At 41.6% G+C, this 23,338-nt stretch overlaps 1 protein-coding gene and 1 pseudogene across 13 annotated transcripts in view; one reads left to right on the top strand and one right to left on the bottom strand.

Annotated features, from left to right (window-relative positions):
• Positions 1-23,338, top strand: part of PRUNE2 (prune homolog 2 with BCH domain) — a 346,173-nt gene that overhangs the window by 101,414 nt on the left and 221,421 nt on the right. The gene's annotated exons all lie outside the window — the stretch shown is intronic.
• Positions 558-1,348, bottom strand: LOC101390692 (small ribosomal subunit protein eS4, X isoform-like; annotated as a pseudogene).

Consider the following 23,338-nt stretch of genomic DNA (forward strand, 5'->3'; position numbering starts at 1 on the left):
GGGCTAACTGGTCTCCTGCAAACTTTCCCACTGCTACCAGGGAGATCATTGTAAAGCATCTTTCACAACTCTCCCACCCCTCCCTCAGAACCTCATAATCACTTTCTATTATTCTTAGGAGAACAGACAACATTCTTAGCATGACCCTGGGATCTGGCCCAGTCTGCTGTTCAGCTTCTTCTGACTTCTCCTCCTGCTCCTCTTGGCTTAAATAACTCCTACTTCTTATTCAGATTAAGTGAAGAAGGGAATCCTTTGCTGGAAAACTCCGCTCCTCCCTACATCCCCTACTTCGTGAGTCTAAGTCAGGTTTTTTTGTAATTTTTTAGATCATTTATCTCAGCTTGTCATTATATCTCCATTGGGTGTGTGTGTTTGATTAATAGGAGTAGAGACCAGGGTCTCTGTAGGATTTTGCTCACCATTGTATCTCCAGGGCCTGGTGCAGTGCCTTATGTTCAGTACGTAGGTTTAGTGTTGTGTTTTCTTTTTGCAATCAATCATGCCATGTTATCTTTAATTAAGTACAAAGACCCTTCCAACATGTCACTTAGAGATCATTGCCCACTGCTCTGTTTGGCTGCCAGGCTCTTGTGTCTCTCTTCAGCAGTGGTGAGGTGATAACATTTTCCTCAGGGAAGAGAAATCCATGGTTTGTTGTTTTTGCAATAATCAAAATGTTGGAGAGCTGAGTGGCAAAGCTGTGCTGTTGGCATCTTTCACATGAACCACATCAAAAGAACCAAGATGTCTCTCTCTGTTGGTGATCACACCAATTCTTCCCAGATTAGCACCTCTGGTCACCATACACAGGTTACCAGTATCAGACTTGGTGAAACTGGTAATCTTGCCAGTCTCCAAGTCAATCTGAATGGCGTTGTTCACTTTGATGAGGGGATTAGGGTAGTGGAATGTGCGAGCACCCTGGGTCATCAGATGAGGAATTCCTTTTGAGCCCACAAAGATCTTTCTCACTTTGCACAACTTGTACTTGGCCTCCTCAGGTGTAATACAATGAACACCAAAGCAACACTTGGTGTCATGGATCAGACGGAAGTTCTCCCTGGTCTTGTCAATGCTGATGACGTCCATAAAACCAGCAGGGTAGGCTATATCGATTTGGACCTTGCCATCAATCTTAATGAACCACTGCATGCAGATCTTCTTTACTTCTTTCCTGCCAGGGCACGCCTAAGTCTGTTCTTTAAAAAAAGATGAGGGAGAGACATTCTCTCAGCTCTTAAGGACCAGTTGATGGACAAGAAGCAAACACATGGATCAGTTTATCCAGCATCCAATGCTTTGGAGCTGCTGTGTGCTTCAGTTGCTTCTTGGGACCATGATCCATGACTGTGCTAAGCACAAAAAGAGCAAAGTGATTTTAGAATGAATGAAGCTGTAAGGCAAGAGTCTTGCACAAAGCTTGACACATTGTAGTGGCTCAGTAAAAATGAATAAGTGGATGGTCAGGTGCAGACTCCTAGAAATCTGAATCTGAGGAAGGGCTGGCAACAGTCTGCAGGAATCCAGGTTGGTTTTCTAGAAGGAGGTGAGAAACATTAAGGTCAAGGAGCGCCATACAGTGCTTTGCACATGGTATGTACATCATATAAAGTGTTACTACAAAATAACGGGGCTAGTTTTTATGCCTGACTCGTTGGAATCTGTAGATATTGGTTGAATTAAAGCATGAACGGATTGGTGAGAGGCAGGGGAGGGGAATGGGGCACTCTGCAAGACCTCATTGGGCAGATGAGCAAACAGAGTGGACCTATCAGAGCCTTAGATCCTCTGTTGTGTGGTTCAGAGATGAAAACTTGGGCTCCCCCAATCCCAGCCATGGTACCAAGTCTGCCCAGCCTGTTCTGCTGCCTTTGAACCAGTACTAATGTCATGAGAGAGATTGGCAGGGAAGCTTTTCAGAGTCCTTGAGAGGAAAGGTGAAGGCATTCCAGACTTACCTCATTCGTATTTCTGTCCAACCCTGGCACTGCAGACCTCATGCATGGAATAAACCTGTGCATCGTCCTGAGTCAGACAGCTCGTCCAACCAGTGGGACTGTTCGTGGTAGAGCAGATCGTGGTCCTCCACTTCATCTAACTCTTTGAGATGTGGTCAGACTTTTACAGGTGCTCTTATTAGCCTGTAATGCAAGAGTCTTTTTGAAATGATGACATCTAAAAAAAATTGCATATCTTTGGCTCCATGCATTTTCTATTCCTTGCTTTGGCTGCCAGGAAGCTCTAAGCTATGTTGGTGCTTAACTTCCTTAGCCTAGTATTTCTGAAATAAGTTTTTCTTACTTTTATTGCTTAGTTTCTATCTTGTTATGCTTGTTTTAATGTTCTTTTGCTTTAAAGTGTATGTATCTCTTATTATAAGTAGCTTATCCTTTTTGGACACTGGTAATAATAAATAAGTACATTTTATAATAATGTATATGATCTTGAGTATATTTTGGCAGCAAGTCTGGTCTAGTTCAGGGTTCATCTACTCACACAGGGGAATTAGCTTTTTTAGTAATTGAGAATACCATGTAGGGGCTTCAAAACAAGTAGCTTAAAATAGACATCAACACAATCAAAACTGTACTAGACTCACATCCTTGATGATTGGTGACTTCCCTGGGAGCAGCAATAACCACTCATTCCTATACCTGAGCCCACAACCTGGAAGCTATGAGATAGCCCCTAGTAGAAGCTGCCAGCCCTAAGTAGGAAGAATTAGCAAGAATTTCATAGAGCATTTTTGGATTTGTTGGAACCTTAGAGATCTTTCCCTCAATGCCTTATGCATGGTGGCTAAGAATGTGGACTCTGGAGCCAGACACCTGATTTCAAAGCCTGACTTTGCCATTTTTACTTACTGGTCAGACAACCTTAGCTGAGTCTCGGTTTCTTTATCTGTAAACTAAGAACAATAATATATTAGGGCTGTGGCAGGTGTGCATATGCTAAGATGAGAATATGTTCTCCATCCACAGTAATAAAAACATGAAAAGGGCCACTGGTGGACGAGAGAGCCAGGAAGCTCTATTTACAGTTCATTGAAAAAGGGACAATTTTTAGCTCCCTTTAGTTCAACTAAAATTTGTTAAATGTCTGTCTTAGCTCTAAGAGATACATTTTTTCACTTAATGGCCACAGTGGTCTTGTGAGGTAGCTATTATTCTCCTTGTGCAGTTGAGGAAACTGAGGCCTAGTGAGGCAAGAGGTTTGCCCAAGTTTCCACAGCCAATAAAGAATAGAGCCAGACTTACCTCCCAGGTCACCTGACTCCAATTCCAGGACTCTCTCCCTCATCCATAAGTGCCTCTTTCCACCAGGTCTCCTGGAATTTTTAACTCTCTTTAAGTAAAAAATGAACAACTTGACAGGTCTATAGCAAGGTTGGATGGCAAGTTCACTTTGATGAAAGAGAGGTTCATTTCTCTCTATTGACTGTTTTATATGAAAAACCTTCAGATAACTGAGTAATCAACCAATATTACTGAGAACCTGGTAGGAGAAAAATACGATGCTGGACTGTCTATGATTTGGTTGAATAAATTGAGAGACTTTTCTCACTGTATGCCCATGTGAAAGAATACTAAAGATGGATAAACTATTTGGAAGATAGGGTGTGTGATGAGTCCTCAGAGTGGTCGGAAATATTGTGGGTATTGAGTGAATTTTTAATGTTTTTTTAAAAAGTTTGAAGTTGGCTTTGCAGATTTCTTCATTGTTGCCACTCTCTTGTTGGAGAGGTTAGGGATTACTTTGCTGGTGGGGGGGGGGGGGCGAGCCCCCTCTAGGGGACACAGTCACAAGGAGAAGAGCTGGGATTAGGACTCAGCTCTAGTCGTGCGGAGCCTGCTTTTTGCTCTGGAGTCTGCTAGCCTAGCATCGCCCCAGAAAACTTCTGGTTATACTCAAGATGCTTACGGGAGTGAAGGAAAAGAGGGAGAAAAGCAAGAAGGAAGGTGGAGATGGAATTGGAAGGGAAATAGGAGAAAAGAGAAGAATACAATGATTCATGGGGGAAGCAAGTTAGAAAAGGGGTCAGGCACAGAAGAAGGTTCAGGATGGAATGAGTTGCAAGCACGGCAGTTCAGGTGTCTGGACTTCACTTATTTGGCAACATCAGCCAACCCAGAGTCTCCTGAAAACCGGGAATGATGCAAAGGCAGCTTCCTTCTTGCGGCTAAAATTGATTATTGAAAACATATCTTTATAATTAGTTCTTTTCTCACGGGAAAATCCCCCAAACTCTACCTCTGAGCCTATTTGTGAGATGACACCTGTAAATCATTCAGAGAATGCTGGGAACACAGCAAAGACACATGAATGTTGGCTACCATCATCATCGTCATTACTTAATTTGTGCTTTGACAGAATACTCACAAGCTTGGTTTTCTCAGATGGAGGTGATGGAAGGAGAGGTGGTCACCAGAGGCTATAATTGCTGATAACTTACAATGGGGAATTGCACAAACAAAATCCAAACCAAACAGAGCCTAGAAGAAGCAGACCCAGGTTCTCAGGAAGTGCCATTCCCTCTGGTGTAGGGGAATGGTCCTAAATATCTGCACGACCTCTGGAGGCCATAACATCAGTGATGTTCGCAGTAACAACCCTGAATAATCAAGGAAGAAAGATCATTTAAGCTCAGAGTCCTATTTGAGAGAAGGGTGGGGTACGTAAGCAATTTCAGAAAAATTTCCAACTCAGATAATTAAAATGGAAAAAAATAAAACAGAAATTGTCACATGGAGGGTAAGCTTTGGTTGTGTGGAAAAGTCCCTTGTCTAGGAGACCTTGTTCTTGAGTGGAGCCAGATATGTGAAATGTCATGGTTTATAACAAGTGATCATGAGTCAGGATGGAGAGTGATGGTGCTAAAAATGTGAGCCTGATGTGGGGAGGCATAAATAGGCCTGTGGCGTGTACAAGATGTGAGAATCCCTGCTCCCCACTCCCGTCCTGAGTCGAGAACTAAATCTGGTTCTGGACTCCACAGAAGAGTTGCAGCAATGTCCATGGGCCTGTAAATTAAGATCCCTAAGGACAGCCAGAGAGGGAGGGACGGCTTGCTGATGGACTTTCAGTGATTTGAAAGGTTTTTATGGAAGAGTTCCCACTCATCAGAACTATTTTCCTCAGATGAGAAAAACAAGACTTCTAGAGTAAATGGCTTTTGTTTTTAAAGAGACTCATCAATTCTATAAGGTCCATTTTTATTTTGCTGTGAAGAATTATCCATCAATTAATTGAAGGGTGCAAAAGAGAAATGTGCATGCTTGTCTCTTGCTCTCCAAAATGGAAAAGAAGGAAGCTGAGGCAGAAGTTCGTCTTGCATGCAGAAGTGTTTGCTCGCCCTTGTGCTCTTCATACACATTTTCTCTAGCAAGTGCTCTGTGGTGCCGGCCAGACCAGCACCTGGCTCTGGGAAGACAGAAGTGTCACAGCAGGTGGACAGATCAGCTGCTCCCCAGCCACGGGTATGTCTCAGAGGACACTTGTGCCTGGCTGCTTTCCTGGGAAGGCAGTGTCCCTGGGCCCCTCTCCAGGGAGGCAAGGGGGCAAGTCGCTCTCTGCCCCCCATTCTCGCTTCTTGAACACTTCCGCCTTCCCCCTGCCCTCTGGCCCTCAGCAGCCTGGTTGGTTTGCATGTGGCATCTCCTGGCTGAAGTAGTGGGTGGGATTCTCTCACCCTTTGGCGGCTACAAAATAAACAGACTCCAGAGCCGCTGCCTTTTGGAGGGCTGGATTCCTTCAGGGAAAGGTGAGCAGTATTGCAACTGATCCATGTGGACTAACACAAGCCTGAACTTTGATTCAGGTTTTGTTTCACCTTTTGAGTGTTTACCAAGGTCATTGGGGAATTTTTCTGGTTTTTTTTTTCTTTTCTTTTTAGATTGTAGGCAAATAGAAATTATGGTCTTAGGAAAAGTATACAGGTCATAGAAAAAGATAAATAAGAGGGAGAATTTTATTCTCTAGCTGAATATTTCTTCTCTTATTTTGTTGTGAATTTGCTTTGTCAGACCCTGACACAAAGCCATGCATGAAGCAGAGCAATTTCAGTAGGTCCGTAACTGACTGCGTCCTCGCCACTTGGCTGGTACCTCGGACTGTGGTCTGAAGTGCCTTCACCCTTGGCTCCAGCCTCTTGAAAAATCAAGACATAAACTCACTGTGGTGGATGCAGATAAAATGCCATCCCAGAATTTGCTTTTAAAACATTTTGAAAAATTCATTAGCCCTCCAAAGCGTTAGGTCACTCTGAGCTTTATGGAGGAAAAAAGTATTTCTCACAACTATGGAATTATTTCATGCTGAAATAGGCTTCTGACCAAGTATGACATTTCTGTAAAAACCAATTCATACTCAAAGGGTGTCTTCAATACGCTAGCATTTCTGTAGGCTGCTTTGATGATTCACAGACGCTGATCCAGGCTTATTGCTATGGGCCCTTTGTTGGACTATTGCTCTCAGCAAGGTTTATATTCAGCCACCCTGATGGCCGTGTCCCGCTGGACACGCCCTGACCTGTCACTTCAGGGAGTAGTGTAGACATGGGCATCAGGATTCTCTGTGTTTAAACACAGCGTTCTATAGCCATAGTCTTTTGTTAGTAATTTCTTGCTGTGAAACTATTTACATCTGAAACTATTATAGAAGCATAGATCTTTAACATTGAAACAGATGACTTTAGACTTTGTCTATTTCAACCTCTTGGTATTATATTTCAGCCTTCATTTATTTATAAAATAATAAATATTAAAGAGAATTTGGGAAATAGAGGAAAGCTGAAAAGTGAACTGTGTACATTAGAAAAAAGTAAAAACTAAAACTAAAAATTACCCACTTTCCTTGAAGCATGACTGTTGGCAGTATTTTGGCAAGTGGTTTTCTTAGTCTTTGTTTCCTGTGCATAGGATTAAAATAGGATATTTATACATTTTGGTACCTGATTTTTATTTTACTTAACATTATTTATTAAATATTTCCCTGTGTTATTGCATAGTATTCAAATCAACATCTTAAAAAATAGCATAGGGGCTGGCCCCATGGCATAGTGGTTAAGTGCACTCACTCCACTGCTGGCGGCCCGGGTTCGGATCCCAGGTGTGCACCGACACACTGCTTGTCAGGCCATGCTGTGGTGGCATCCCATATAAAAAGTGGAGGAAGACGGGCACGGATGTTAGCCCAGGGCCAGTCTTCCTCAGCAAAAAAACAGAGGAGGATTGGCATGGATGTTAGCTCAGGGCTGATCTTCCTCACCAAAAAAAAAAAAAAATAGCATATGGTTTAATAAAAAAGATATACTATTGTTAAACATTTTGATTACCCCTCCCTTTTTGCTATTGTTGATTACACTATAGCAAACATCTTTGTACCTAAAACATTTTTTCTTGTTTAGAATTATGTCCTTAAAATAACTTTTCAAATATGTAATTATTGGAGCAAAAGATATAAATATTCTTATAAATCTTTCCAAATTGATTTCTGGATGAAATCCACCAAATTTTAAGACTCGGAGAGGTTCAGAAAGGTTAGCTTGTCCCATAGAACATTTGCAATGGAGCCAAGCATAAATTTCAGGTCTCTTGACACCTAGGTCCATGCTCCTGACAAATTCGAGAGGCTGTACAGTATAGCGGGGAGGATACTATGCTAATTTAAAAAATATGGATCTGAGCAAATAATCTGAAGCTGCTTTGCTGCTAAGTTAAGACGATCATAATATAATCTATGCCACGCCAGCTACAGCTGCTGTTTGAGACCATGAGGTAGAATCTGAGTAAGGAGGCCACTTCCTCTTCTTTTCACTTCTCCTCTCAATTATTTCAAAAGGATCGAGCCTCATGGAGCCGTCAAGCTAGTCGCTGTTATACTTGGCGTGTAATTCAAGACATAGTATTGCGTTTCATAACTGCTTCCACCTATGCCGACCTCGTTTGATCAACCTTGGATAGGACACATGTTAGTATATTTACATCACGGATGAGAAGAACAAGGCCAGAGATGGGCAATCCAGCCTTGCCCAAGGACACACAGCTGGTAACTGGCAGAGCTAGGCATAGAATCTATGTCTCCTGATGCCCAAGCCTTTGCTTCCAATAGTATCTGTAGGAGCAAAAAATTTGTCCATACTTTCAAAAGGAAGTTCGAAGCTTTCATTGCGAGTTTGGTAGTTTGGGTTCATCTCCATAAAAGAAAATGGCCAAATAAAAATACCGGGCTCTTTTCCAAGAGGAGGCTATCCAAAGATGACACGCATTTCGTGCTGAAGCCGCGTTGCAGGAAACACGCAGGGAAGCAAGCCTGTTGAGCTCTGGAGTGGCAGGTGATGGACTCTGATGAACAGTTTGCAAGTGCAGATTAATGGATATGTCATTGATGGAAACATGCTGAGCGCCGTAGGCTCGGGACACCAAGGGTCACCTGTGATGGGAAGGAGGCGCCTGAGGGGCAGGTCTCTGGAGGGCCTGTGGGCATCATCCCACACACCTGTAATGGGGTAACAGGTGACTGGATGTGGCTTATGTCGACTTCAGCTGAGAGTTCTATGTAATGGGGGGAAGGAAGTTTAATTGCCTGTAACGGGAGCTCTTTCCTTGCTACAGAGGAGATGTAACTCTGTCAAATTCCCCCTCTCTCTCCACCCATCCCATCTCCACTCTTTTTCCATTTGGATCAAATTCATTAACTGGCCAAAAACCTAAATGCCTCCCTCATTGATCAATAGGGAATAATTTTAGTTTAATGCAGTTGAATTAGTTTAAGCTGAATTCTTCTCTTTCAAAAAGACCCGCACTAACAAACAAATACGTCTCTGGACCAGCATTTCTTATAGCCATGGCATGACAGAGCCCACATGGTTGCTAAATTCAATATGCACAAAGATGAAGATGCATTAGACACATGGCCTGTGGATAGAGGTCCTGGGTTGTCTGTATTTTCTAATCTTCCTTAAGAATTCGATTGATTCACACTGGTGAAAAACATGACACGTCCGAACATAATGGAAAGGAAATTTAGAGAGATGGAGCTCAAGGCTAGTCTGGGCTTGAAATTCTGTAATTAATGAAAATTTCAGGTTTATAGGACGCAAGTTGTCCTAAAAACCTAATAAGATTTTTTTTTTAAGAGGAGTCCATTGTCTAACAGGATGATTTGTATACAATACGGTAATTCCTTTACAGGGGTCATGTTGGGAAGCTTTAGTATATGCCAAGGGAAATATACTTGGGGTGATATTTTCTTGTAAGTGTTGGGGTAGGAGAGGAAATCACTGACTCTGAGAGACTTTGCTGTGTAGTTGTTAAATCATGCATATCTGCTAAATAATTAGCATGCTGTGGAGCAGAAGGTTCTGGAAGTAAATCCTCCTGTGCCACAATTCCTAGCTCTCCACATCCTTTCTGAATATAGTTCTGCTGCTTTACAGACCTAGAGCAGAAAACATGGAGGGCCAGATGGGAACATTCAAGTTAAGCTAGTGTCTTGCCGTGACCAATATTCCTTGCTGGGCCTTGTCTCTGCCCCGATTTCCTCAAAATCTGCTTCTTACCCCTGGCACTCACCCCTCAGCAAAACCTGCTCTGGGCCAGCTAGCAAAGGAGTCAACACCTATGGGTATTTACTCTAGAGCTTATGTATGCTATTTCATTTGGCCTTCACTGCAATCCTCTGAGATAGTCATCATGCCCAGCGTTTAGAGGGGGAAACTGAGGCTCAGAGAGGTCAAGTGACTTGCTCAAGGGCACACAACTAATGAATGTTAGAGGTGAATTTCTAGTATGCTATACCTGAGGGTCTTAACTTATATTTCCGTTTCAATACTCCTCAGGGGCATAACACATTCACTTCAGGAAGAGTGGTCGATACAGCAGCGCTTATTAAACTGTCACACGCATGGGAGTCATCTGGGGATCCTGTTAAAATGCAAATTCTGATTCAGTACAGTTTGAGATGGGACTTGGGATTCTGTGCTTCTCCTGGGGCTGCTGGTGCTGCCAGCCCCTGGACCACCATTCGAGTAGTGAAGGTCCAGAGCATTGACTCATTGGGAGGCAGGGGGCACGTTCATGGCTCCTTTAAAGGGTGCATTAGAATCTGGAGGAGGCTGCCCTCAGCTGAAGTGGAATGTTTCCCCAGAGGAGGTGTGACCTCACCGCACTTTCCTTCTGGCAGCCACACAATCCAGTCACACTGTGTGGACGTGCCTGATGACACGGTGCCGCTGTCTTCTAGGGTGTTAAAAATCTAATGCAAAAGAAGAAATCTGTAATACTTATATTTCAGGTGGGATAAGAATTGGTATGGGAGGAAAAAAGAATCTCTCTGTAGTCACACCACAGAGATGGCCAACGGTTCTAGTTATTCATAAGGCAGACTCTGCACATCATACGTGTTTCTCACATGTGTTGCTGTTAGAATTATTTAGTATCTCTTATAGTTGGCCCATACAAAACACGGGCCTCTTGGCTTCACGGTGCCTGGCATCGAAGGAGGGGACCATAAATATGTTAATGAGCTTTCGGGAGGGAGTGGGAGGAGGGAGCTGAAGGAAGTGGCAGTGTCTTAGGAAATGGAGGGCTCTTAATCTTTATCTCAAAGGATAACCTTTGAGTTATCCCTGGAGGAAAGCGCACCTGTGGCCCCAAGGACTTGCTGCAGTAAGCAGAATGTTTGAATCAAACTCTTTTTCCCTCTTAAAACAAATCCGTTCACAGTTCCCCTCACCACTGTGTGGTCTTTCTCTTTATCTAAATTATTTTTAATTTTTCTGGCCTTTATTTGATATGGTCTTTCGGGCAGTCCCTTGGCATCTGGATGCTTATTTGCTTCCTGTCTCGTTGTCCCCACTCCCAGTTGTTAGTGGTCCGTGGTTTACGTGACGTTTTGTTATGGATGTTCCTTTATTATTTATGCCCTTCCTTTGCTGATGGCTTTTGCTTAGTCATTGCTTCTCTGACGTGTTCTTTGTTCACACTCTATTTCCTACAGCCCCTTTGCCCTCTGCAATTCCTTTTCCCTTAACACAGAATTCTGTTTCTCTTAACATAGTGGAGAGCCCAGAGTGGCTTTCAAAACCTCATGTATTTTGGGGATGATCAGCAAACCTCTTCGAGTGTTTAGGAATCATTTTAGATAGTGCTTCGTATCCATCAGCTTTCATTAGGTTTTGTTCTGGTAGCAAAAATCCCCAATGTCAGTGGCTTTCAACAGCAAAGGTGTATTTGTCACTTGTGCTACAAGTCCCTGAGGGTCAACTGTGGATCCAAGCGCCTTCTTCATTCTGGGATGGAGGTAAAGGAGCAAGAACTGCCTGGGAGAGGCTGCTCTCTGGGCAGAAGAAAAGTAAGAGAACTGGTAGGGTGTAGCAATGGTTCTTAAAGCTTCTACTCAGAACTGGAATAAGCTACTTCCAAGTCACATGGCCACACCCACTGTTAGTGGAGCAGGAAGTACAGCCTCCAATAAACTGGTACTGCAAGTTAACATGGTATCACGCAGGGACCTATTATTATCCTTCTATAGGAAGGGAAGTTAATAATTAGGAATAATAGTGCAGTCTACTAGGTGCTCTAAAACTAGAATTCATCCTGCCAGGTGGACACTGGACAGAACCACACTTACATTCTATTAATGGTCATATCAATGGGTAGATATGCACTAAATAAAAACTTTGATTAAGAAACCTGAGATTCTTTGGCAGTTTTTAATATTGTTAATCACTGAAAACCTCCACTAGCTGTTTAGCCACCTCTCATGCCTTCAGGTGAAGCTTGGGCAGGGGTCAATTCCATGGCCACAGTTGGGATAACTTTAGGCTGCTTCTGTGTCCCAGGTTAGGGTTTTGGGGAAGCTGGGTTAACTCCTTTAGATCACCAGGGAAGCATTTATGTAACAAGACTGCCTGGGAAAATCCCTTGAATTATCTGTGCCTCAGTTCTTCATATATAAATTGGGAATAACAATAACAATAGATCCTGCTTGTAGTGGGTCTTGAGGATTACATTAGATAGTAGATGTAAAACTCTTAGAACTGTGTGTGATACATAATAAAAATATTTGAGTGTTTTCATTGATGATGATGATTTCTACCACTTGGGTATCTGAACCCCTGAAAAACATATTGGGGATTCTAAATCCAGCAATTTTAGAGCTGATAGACAATCAGGCTTGTGTTTCTGAGTTTCTGATTTACTTATAAATAAATAAAATCAAAATTAACACAGAAAGTAGGGGCTTAAATTTCTGGCCTCTGGATAAAACTAGCCAAAATTTCTTAGAGAAATTCATCTCTAGGTGGAGCATTCATGCTCTCCAGTCATTATGTGGAGTGAGAAGTTGTTCCTTTAAAAGTTGTTATGTAAAGTACTTGGTTTATTTGGTGACCACTGTGCACTTGGGGCTTGTGTGAGTAGGGACAGCTGCATGGTTTGCGGGGAAATTCCAGACAAGGGCAGAGAGGAGAGGCACAGGACTTCGTCAGGAAGTCAGTGGCTTTGCCCTAGGGGACTGGTCTTGTGGGAAATGGGTAGAGCTATGCAGGTTAGTGCCGTGTGGGGAGTGTGCTAGGGAACACAGTGCGGCTTCTGGCCTGGATAGCTGCTTTGTCTCAGGTCCCATCCACTCAGCCTGAGCAGCCTGCGGTGAAAGGAAAGGAGTGAGGGTCATGGAGTCAGAGTGTCAAGTTCAGTGACTTCTCAGCTGTGTGAACTTGGGCATGTTCCTTAACTTCTTTGAGTCTTGGTTTACTCATACATCTAATATTATTAATATTTAACCAGCCATAACCATGTGCAAGAGCATTATATATATTCTTTGAATATTAAGGAAATAGTTTTCTTTTCACAATAATGCTATTTGGTAGGTACAATTATACCCATTTTGTACATGAGAAAACTGAGGTAGAGGGAGGTGAATAACTTGCCTGCACTCACACAGGCAGGAAGGGGTGGGGCCAGGTTTTGAAACCAAGCAGTCTAGCTCCCAAGGTGGCATTCAAATCCACCAAGCTTTTTTTTCTTTAAAGAGCTAATTTTACTGGTAAGAATATGTGAAATAGAAACTCCTGGAAACTCTAACATTTCTTTCTTTTATTTTTTTAATTGAGATATAATTGACATACATCATTATATTAGTTTCAGGTGTACAACATAATAATTCAATATTTGTATATATTGGAAAACGTCACCACAATAAGTCTAGTTAACATCTGTCGCCGTATACAGTTACAGAATTTTTTTCTTGTGATGAGAACCTTTTAAGATCTACTCTCTTAGCAACTTTTAAATATGCAATACAGTATTTTTAACTATAGTCTCCATACTGTACATTACATCTCCATGACTTATTTGTTTTATAACTGGAAGTTTGTACCACCCACCATGCTTTGCTGGCTCTTGGTGCAGTCAGCACTCTACCTGGAGTTGCCGCTGTGAAGATTAAATCTGTTCATCTCTTCTACATCCTACTCCACTGACTGTGATGTAATAAGTAGGTGCTTGATAAACGTTAGTGGTATTTCCCGTCCCCTCCCCTCTTTCCTTTCAGCTGTCCTGGGAGACCCCAGGGAACCAGGATTAGTGGGTGCCTAGGAGTGAGGTGGGAGATCTGCAGCCCTAAAATTCCTGGGGCAAGTCCTCACATAACTCTCAAATTTACTTTGCATTTTAAAGTCTTGTTTCTATCCCATTTACTGCATGAAGCTTTCTTCCACTGTTCTGGCCTTTACTGCACCAAGCTGGAGGGTGTGATGTCATCTTATAAAGCAAGCCCCGAATTGAACAGAATGATGGCACAATTCACTGTACTTCCCTGCACACCATCATATCTCCATATGGAAACCCTTTACTCCAGTAACACGTGAATGGTCTTTACAAGTATTTTTAATCTGCCTTGGGCGTCATCTATCTTTAAAAAGTCATTTATTTTTTCCCCTTTATTCTACATGGTGTCAAAATGGGGACCTCCCCTCTCCTTCGCTTGGGGTAAATATCCACTAAGCCAAAAGGTGTGGCACATACAGAGAGGCTGACATGAAGATTTTAAATACGTGACAAACCACTTCAATGATTGTTTCTTTAATTCTGTCTCCTCCAATTTTGGTTCCAAGTTGTTCCTGTGACTAGTGCATGTTCCAGAGGCAGGATTTTGTTGTGGAAAAAGAAATTCCTACAGGGAATAATAAGACCTGGATTTTAGTGCTTTTCCTTCTACACGGAGCAGTGTGACCTTGGCAAATCACCAATCCTTTCTGAGCTTCTGTTTCTTCAGTTGCAAAATGAGGAGCTGGGGCTATGAGGAACTGGAGTTCAACAGTTCCAAACCAGGAGCTCTTGCACCTCAAGATCTCCCAAGACAAGGATTCATTTTAATGTTTCAAAGCTAATAATGCTATTAAGTGGTAAATAAAAACTTTCAAAACATGGACTTCACAGAGGAAAGAGACAATTGAAAGGATCTCTAGTTCTGGAAGATTGAGGAACAAGAATCAGTTCTTCTTTTTTTTTTTACAGCACTTTCCACATAATTGGGCAAATCATTCACATCTCCAAGCCTCGGTTTTCTCGGCTATAAAATGGGGATTATTTAAACTCTATCGCAGGGGTTTCAGAGAGTTGCTGTGAAGATGAAATGAGAAAGTGCATATGAAGTATTTAGCCAATGGCACTCAATAAATTGTGACTGTCTTCCTAGTTCTTCAGTGTGGGTTCAAAATTACCCAAGGGGGATATTTGAGATTAAACTAGCCCCCACTAGATTATGTCACAAGTGTCCTTAACTCTAGGTGGACCTGGGGTTTTTTGGTTTGTGGTGAACCCAAGGACGGGCTAGTTAATTCCCGCTTTCTTGAGAAATGTTACCCAAGTGTGCTTTGAGCAAGCCTTTAGCTAGATAGGCCATCAAATGGTAACATCTAGGCCCATCCAGAAGTAGGCAAGTGGGGAGAGGAGAGGAGAAGGGTGAGGGAAACATGGAGACCAAAGTCCCTGGAACAGAGAGCTGCATTCCTGGTACATGCTGTTTATACCATGCACACTCGCGGTGATAATTGCTACCATTTAACCAGGACTTACTTGTCTTACTAGTGTTTGCATACACTATCTCTTTTAACTTTCATACCCACCTTATTAGCTCTTTTATCTATTGGCCAAACCAAGTCACAAGGCCAGTTCAGATTCAAGGGGTGGAGAAACACTCACCTCTCCTCTTGATGGGAGGAGCTGCAAAGTTACATTGTAGGTACACAGATAAAGGGAGGGACCATTTTTGCAATGAGTTTGCAACTGTCTCTGTAGTACGAATAGTATAGAAGATTATGTATTTCCCTGGAGTAATTTCTGTGCCCAAGAAAAGGGGAGTCAGGTGCCAAGTGCCTCCTAGCATCTTGAGCCCCTTTCATTACAGATAGAGTCCAAGAGGCAATGAAACTGAAATGTGGTCCAATTGTTTGATATACTCAGGAGCCATATTGTAACTATTTGGGGAATTTTGTGTTTTCTGAATTCACTTGGGTTCTCACATTCAAAACAAGCCCCAAGCTACGAGTGCCACTTATCTCTTATCTCAGAGCTTTACCAAGTGCTACATGGTTAGTATGGTACCCAACGCTGTAAATATTTCTACCAGCCTTTCCAAGGGAGAGAGAATGAGTAATGAATCTCAACTTCTAAAAGTAAGCAAGACCACAGCTTATCGATTCATGAAAATGGTTGGTCAGGGCTGAACAGTATTATTTAAAAGATGGGATGTTTTGTATTGTAGGAAATAAGATGATATAATGTGGATCCTTGGATGACTGGAGGTGGATTACTATATTTTTTCTATTTGCAAGTGACACTGGCTTTCCATATTTAGTAGTAATAATTCAGGTTTCTTTTGAAATAAATTTTCTTATATAAAAAAGTGACTCAATTAAAATGCAAGCAAATAATAGAGGTGATCTATGGATACGGCAAACATCTTGAAGGTAGTTATGTGTGTGATTCCTGGTAAATGGACCCAGGAGCACAAAAGCTTGGAGAGGCAGCCCCCTCATTCAAAGTGAGAAAATTGAGGTCTGAAAGAGGAAGTAAGTTGCTCAAGGTGTCATGTCTAATAGAGAGCAGATTTGGGCTCTGACCCAGGCCTCCTGTCTCAAAATTCATTTTCTCCCCCACTATACTAAACTGCTCATTTCCTCTAACTCAACAGCCCCAGAATTACCTCCACATGCAAACATGTTTTATTGGGAAATGTTACAAAATGAATAATATTTTCTACTGTTTACAATTAAGCACTTTATACACTTGGTAATGAGAATGGTGATTATAATCACCATAAAAATAATCATCATAAATCGATTAACATTCACCTCAGCGTTTGGAGGAGTTGCCTCATAATTTTTTTGTAGACTCACAAGAGAAACAGAAATAACTGTGCACAGTTGAAGTCTGTAACATATTGGGACAAATATTGAGACCAATGTTACCTTATAGACACATTCTTGTGTATGTATATTGGATTAGAGAGAGATTTTCTAATCAGAGATCATAAACGAATATGTGAAGAGAATAATTACTTAAAAACAAATATACATGAAATGAAGTATATGGAATCAACGTTACAACATGGATGAACCTTGAAAACATTATGTTAAGTGAAAGAAGCCAATCATAAAAGGTCACGTACAGTGTTGTTTGATTCCTTTTATATAAAATGTCCAGAATAGGTAAATCCACAGAGACAGATTGTAGATCGGTGGTTGCTAGGGGCTGGGGGACAGGGGTGGACAACGAGAAGTAACTGCTTAATGTGTGCAGGGTTTCCTTTTGGGGTGATGAAATATTTTGGAACTAGATAGAGTGGTGGTTGCCCAACGTTGTGAATGTACTAAATGCTGCTAAATTGCTCACTTTTAAATGGTTAATTTTATGTGAATTTTACCTCAATTTAAAAGCTCCAAATTTATACATAAACATACATACTTACTCATATATGTGCCCAGGCATGGCATTCTTGCTCTTTTATTAACACAGTGTCTCTCAAACTTTTTGGTCTCGAGATCCCTTTATGCTCTTAAAAATTATTGAAGATGACAAAAGCTTCTATTTGTGTGTGTTATATCTATCAATATTTACCATATTAGAAAGTAAAATGAAAAATTTAAAAATATTTATATATTAGTTCATTAAAAATAACATAAATCCATTGCATGTTAACAAAATAACATATTTTATTAAAAATAACACTGTTTTCCAAAACAAAAATACCTTTGAGAAGCAGCTAATCAGCTGACGACTGAAATAACTGCACAACTCCTTTTCCTTCTACACCACCATTGGTCTTCAGAATGCAACAGAAGTGTTTTATGTATGTTTCCCATTTTATCACAAAGGATTAAAAAGATGTGTGTACTCAAGGTTTGAGATTTAATTAATATTTTTTACTGTTTCATCAAGGGCATTCTTAGTTGAAACTGACAACGTTTGTCCTGCGCGGTCCTGGCTGTGAAGAATACAGTGACCACTGGTCTAGCTTAGTGCCACCGCCTGCATTCTTGCCAAGGCTCTGGCAGTTTTACCCACCACTCCTTTTGTACCATCAGTGCCCATGTCTACACAGTGAAAAAGGCAAATAACGTCTTCTAATTTTCACGAAGAGAGATGTGACTTCACGGACCTCCCTGAACGTGTCCCAGGCATCCCGGGGAGCTGAAGATCACAAATGAGGGACTCTGATCTCTCACGGTGAAGTACAAGACTTGTGCATTAGGAGTACTGAAGACATGCCTGGCTTTTTAAAATGTTAGACCTCTTTCTTCAAAGACTGAGAGATCTTTACAGTGGAAAAAATAACAGAGCCTTGCTTTAATAGAATTTTGAATCCTTTTCTTTCATACAGTTCCACCTCAGGGCCTTTGCTCAGAATGCCTCTCTTCCAGATGTGTGATAATTCCCCCTCCCCTCCTGTGGGGCCTCACTAAGCTATACCTCAGAGAGCCTTCTCTGGTCACCTTGTCTGAAATATTGCCCCTCCCCAACACACAGGCTCATAAACACACACACACACACGTACACACACACATTATCATACTTTCCTGTTAATTTTTTCGTCTTCATATTTATCCCTATTTCATATATTACACTATTTATTTATTTATTTTATTTTATTGTCTCCCATTAGAACGTAAGCTACATAAAAGTAGGTATTTTTGTCTGTTTTGTTAATACCTCCTAGAGTAGTGTCTGACACATTGATGATCAGTGAACGTTTATCAAATGTTGCATATAGCATAGCTAAAATTCAATTGTAGACATTAATCATGGCCTAATGTCCTAGACACATCTTATGTCCTAACAAAATGGTAATGCAGGGACAATCCATAGAATGTCCAATGAATATGTAAGTATTCCATAGGGTGTGCAATGGAAAAAGGGTTTTATGATCCAATAAGTTTGTGAAACATCTCTCTCCCTCTCCCTCTCCAATCTCTCTCTCAAACATACACATGCACATTGCACACATACACACACACACGGAGATTTGCTACGAACTAATATGAAGTGTCCGAGAGGCCCTGTGATAATGACACGAGTTTAAATGTTGTTAAACTCATTGTTAAAAAGTTTTCCAGGGGCCGGCCCTGTGGCATAGTGGTTAAGTTCAGCACCCTTCAATTCGGCGCCTGGGTTCGCGGGTTCAGATCCCCAGGCATGTACCTACACCACTCGTCAGCAGCCATGCTGTGGCAGTGACTCATACACAAAATAGAGGAAGATTGGCACAGATGTTAGCTCAGGGCAAATCTTCCTCAGCAAAAAAACAAAACAAAACAGTTTTTCAAACTTTTTAGTAGTGTTCTCTGGAACACACTCTGGGAAATGCTTTTCTATACACAGCCTCCCTGGCACACCTTTCAGCATGATTGTGAAGGTCAATTGGGATAAAAGTTATGGATTTGCTTAGCGTCCCCTGGGGAGCTCTTCCAACTTAAGATATTATCATTAGTTCATCCGAGTGGAAAATAGAAAATGTTTACTTTCATAATTCTTAATTTTGTGCTGGTAAAACATTTTGGTGATACAAAAGACTGAAAGAGAAGTCTCTGTGTATTCATACATTTTAAAATATATACTTCAAAACAGGAGTAATTCCCTGTAATTCAGATTGCTTTTGGGCAGGTGGGTGGGAGTTAATCAGGACAAATAGTTGAATATTTTATAATTTTAGAAGAGAGCTTGAGAAATGCTCTAATCCCAGTGCTACCTGACACAAAATCAATGAAACCCAGAGGAATGAATACTTTGCTTCAGTTTTTACAGATGGTGTGGGAGAAAATCCCTAAGGACTACTTAATAATCTTACTCCCCATAAGAAATCCTGACTGTGTGCTTCCTAACTTTTCTCAATGGGTGGTCTATCCCACATCTCAGGAAATAGTCAGCAGAGCGTTGCTCTAGGGATTGAAGAACTCTCTGGATACGAGGTCGTTTCTGGTCCTCTCTAAGTAACCTTTCATGGTGCAGCTACAATCTCGACTCAACTGTGGGTGAGGAAACCAAGCCAGGGGCAGTTGCTTCTTCATAAGAATGTGGAGGCTCACCTGCGTGCTCAGGGCACCCTCTCCTAGAATTCCCACCTTCGAGTCTCTCACACATCCATGTGCTTTAAGAGTAGACTGCTCCACTGCCCTTCCCTTTTCCTTCTCCTCCTCTTCTGCAGAATTTAAAGAGAAAATTTGTTTCTCTCACTGGCTGCCCTGTCCTTGAGGTCAGTCTGCATTCTTGTGCTCAGTCATCAATGCCTTGCATCTCCAGTGGCTTCAGGTATCATCTGATTGACCACAGCGCTGACCTCTCTTTTGAAGAGCACAATTTCTGAGAAATCAGCAGGACCTGCAGCATCTGGCTGATGCGTCTATTGATCCCTAACTCTCCTTGCTAAACGGCTTGATCAGCCCCAGATTCTGTCGATAACAACACCACTGCTAAACCTCCACTTCCTGCTTAGTCCAGATCCCACTTAGGGTCACACTGTATCTTTACACTGTACCTTAGTAGATTTTATTTTCTGTCTTCAGCAAGTGTATCCACTAGATAAAAATTCTTTCCAAGTCCCAGTGGTTGAAAGTGATATTATAAAAGGCAGCAGTTTCCTGTCCCTGTAAAAGCCTTTAATTGTGCATTATTTATAATCCAGAGAAAAATTTCCTTCAAATAGTAGATTATTCATTCGACTGTACTTGGATACTGCACTCTAACATCTTGAAATTTTTTAAGCATTAATTAGACAAACTCAGGAGAAAGACAATAGCCAAGGGAGATCTCTTTTGGGTGGTATGATTGGAGGGATTGCTAAAAGGTCGTCAGTCATCTCAAAGTCTTGAGTGCAGCAATGGCTGGAATTCCACCATTTGAAAGCCATTCCTTTATTTTTTTTAGTGAAAATGTATAGATCCTCTGTTAAAATGCAAGTGCCCCCTGGGATCCCTTTTTCACACCCATATTTTTTTGTAGACTTGTTCTAGAGCATTCAAACTGAAAGGAGTCTTAGTGATCATCTGGTCCAACCTCCTTCCTTTAGAGATGAAGAATCTGAGACTGAGAAGACAGGAGTGTCTAGAGCGAGGTCTCACAGCTAGTTAGTAGTAGAGTTAGGATCAGTACCCTGTGTCTCCTGCCTCTTTACCTGAAAGCTTTATGTATCCTATGGCGTCCTGAGGAGACAAATTTTTTGCAAACGTGTCAACCTATAATAAATTCCATGCCTAAAACTATTTCATGAAATGCAGTTTGATTAGTGTTTCTCTAGAGTCACTGCAATTCTAGAGATGGCAGGCATTGGGGTAATTAGATATAAAACTTCATCTTGGGTTTAAGTCACTTCCAAGATCCAATGGTTATTTTAAAAGAAGTGTATGAAGTGGCATGTTGGGATAGTATTGGTATTAGAAAGACAAGAATTAGATTGATTGGCAGGCACTGAAGATCTATTTGTAAATTTCACTGAAAATGGTGGGATGGTGTTGGGCCTCGCTCCCACCCACCACCACCAAGTGTAACAGGAGTGTCTGTGTGTGAGGGGAGGAACCCTGGGTAGAACAGAAAGAGGGGATAAATAGAAGGAAGGAGAGGGAGATTTTAAAAAGCAGTTGTTTGTGGAGATGTCTCTGTGGAATCAGCATCACCCAATGCCTGCTGTGGAAAAGGCCAAGGGAGACTGGCCCCAGAGAGGGGCAGTGATGTGGCCAAGAGGAACCCTGTCCCCAGATTCTCTGCAGTGTGGGTCACGGGCGTGGACTGCTCCTGTATTCCTAAGCAGAACAAGCTATTCCTCACATTTATGGAAATATCTTTGACAGTTCTCTATAATTCACCTCAGTCAAATCCAAAGAGATATTAAGTTCTGAGTATTAATTATATATTTTTATTTCCATTTAACCATTTAAATAGTTTTCTTCTAAAACCCAAGACTGTGTCTCTGTGTCTAGGTGAATCATTTCTCTTGAAATGGGTTTTGCAAGCAGACTTGTGGAAGTGATTTCCTCTACCTCATGGGAAATGGGAATTCCTATTGTTAGTATGGCACAGAGCCATGATTCTTAAATTTTGATGTGCATCACATTCACCCGGGGAGCTTGCTAAAAACACAGGCACCTGGGCCCCACTTCAGATCTACCTGGTCAGAATGTAGCAGAATGGGACCAGGACTGTGTGTTTTTAAAAGTTCTTCTTCATGCCTCTTGCACCTGCCCTGTGATTTTGATGTTCTCCCGTTTGAGGTACATGTCAGAGGGATGCAGATAAGAAAGAAGGATGGTTAGCAGTGATATGGCTTAAGTATTGGGAGAGCCCCCTGCGCCCAAGTTCCTCATTCACTCATTTATGAACATTTATTGAGCACCTATTTACTATGTGTTGCTGGGTTTTGGGCTTACTTAGGTGACTCAAACACAGGTCCTGTACTCAGGTTGCTCACAATTTAGGACAAATAGCCCTGATGACTTCTCTTTATAATTCAGAAATCTCCAGTACTGCAGGTGGTGTGCGTGGGGTGGTCAGGAGAGGGGTCACAGAAAGAGGGATGTTTGAGCAGAGTTTTGGAAGAAGAGTCACAGTTCTCTGGGCAGATGAGGGGAAAGGAAATTCTAGATGGTGGGAACTACCAGAGCCAAGGCTTGGGGTTTGAAAGGTGCGTGAGTTTACAACACCTCAGGTCCCTCTCCATGGCTGAAACACACTGAGTGGTGTGTAGGAGAAAGCCTGGAAAAATGGGTGCCCTGGCCTAAGAAGTATAGATTTTTAAAAAAAGAGAAAATTGCAGTGGGGTTATTGACAAGAAAGAAGGTTGTGTGCGTGTGGACTCAGTGTTTTGAAATTGGTTACTGGCATTTCGGTGTTAATTTATTATCATTTAATGTAGTCCTCTAGTGCCTCAGCACTTCCCCGGCCCCTCTTTCTGATCTCATCTTGTGATAGCTAGTACACTCCTTCAGCTGCAAGCTCTTTCTACTCTTCCTTAATCTCTTGTATTTCTTGCATGCTCTGCGTCTGAGGCATTGCTCGAGCCTGCAGTTCTCGCCTTATTCCTAGGATGTGTGAACCATCTTGTTGGAATTTATGTCTGGTTCCTTTAAACCTTAATTCTAAATTAAGCAGTAATGCCAAATGAAGCTCCGGTGTTGGGATGGGAAATGTTGACTGTCTTTTACCAATTAGACTGACCTAGGAATCTAACTCATTTTTTTTTAAGTTTTCATTTCTTTTTAATGTCAGGAAAACTTAATAAAGCTTTCTCTAGACTTTTAACTTAATGGCTGTCGGAGTCAGTCCTGACAATTGTTTATTTTGTGTCATCTCTGTTAGTAACAATAAAAACAATACTCGGCACTGGTTCAAGGATTACACTTCCCCATGTGCTTCTGTGAGCACTTTTTAAATGGTTTTACCAGGACTCCTGTGAATTTCAGAGAATCTTATTGTTATTTTCCCAATGTAACAGGTGAGAAAATCGAGACCTAGCCTGATTAATGATTTGCTGTAGTGATTATATTTTTGATGTTTAATGTGACTGGTATTTTATGTGATTCTGGAGGCAGTAAGCCTTCCATTTAAAACTCTAAATGATGCCGCCACCAACGCAGGAGCTTTAAGAGCTGATGTTGCCTTTTGGTATTCATAATTAAGATAGCATTTATTTGTACTAATAATCCAGTATTACATCTCCCTAATATATGTACTGAGCAAGCACCGTGGTGACAAGATAAGTTGCCCTGTTTTGTTCCATATGTCTGTGTTCTAAGTATTCCATAGTTTTAATTGGTTCCCTGCAGAATAACATTTACAAGCAT

Source organism: Ceratotherium simum, chromosome 20, assembly GCF_057802395.1.
Source record: "Ceratotherium simum simum isolate JZ-2026a chromosome 20, ASM5780239v1, whole genome shotgun sequence".
NCBI classification, from domain to species: domain Eukaryota; kingdom Metazoa; phylum Chordata; class Mammalia; order Perissodactyla; family Rhinocerotidae; genus Ceratotherium; species Ceratotherium simum.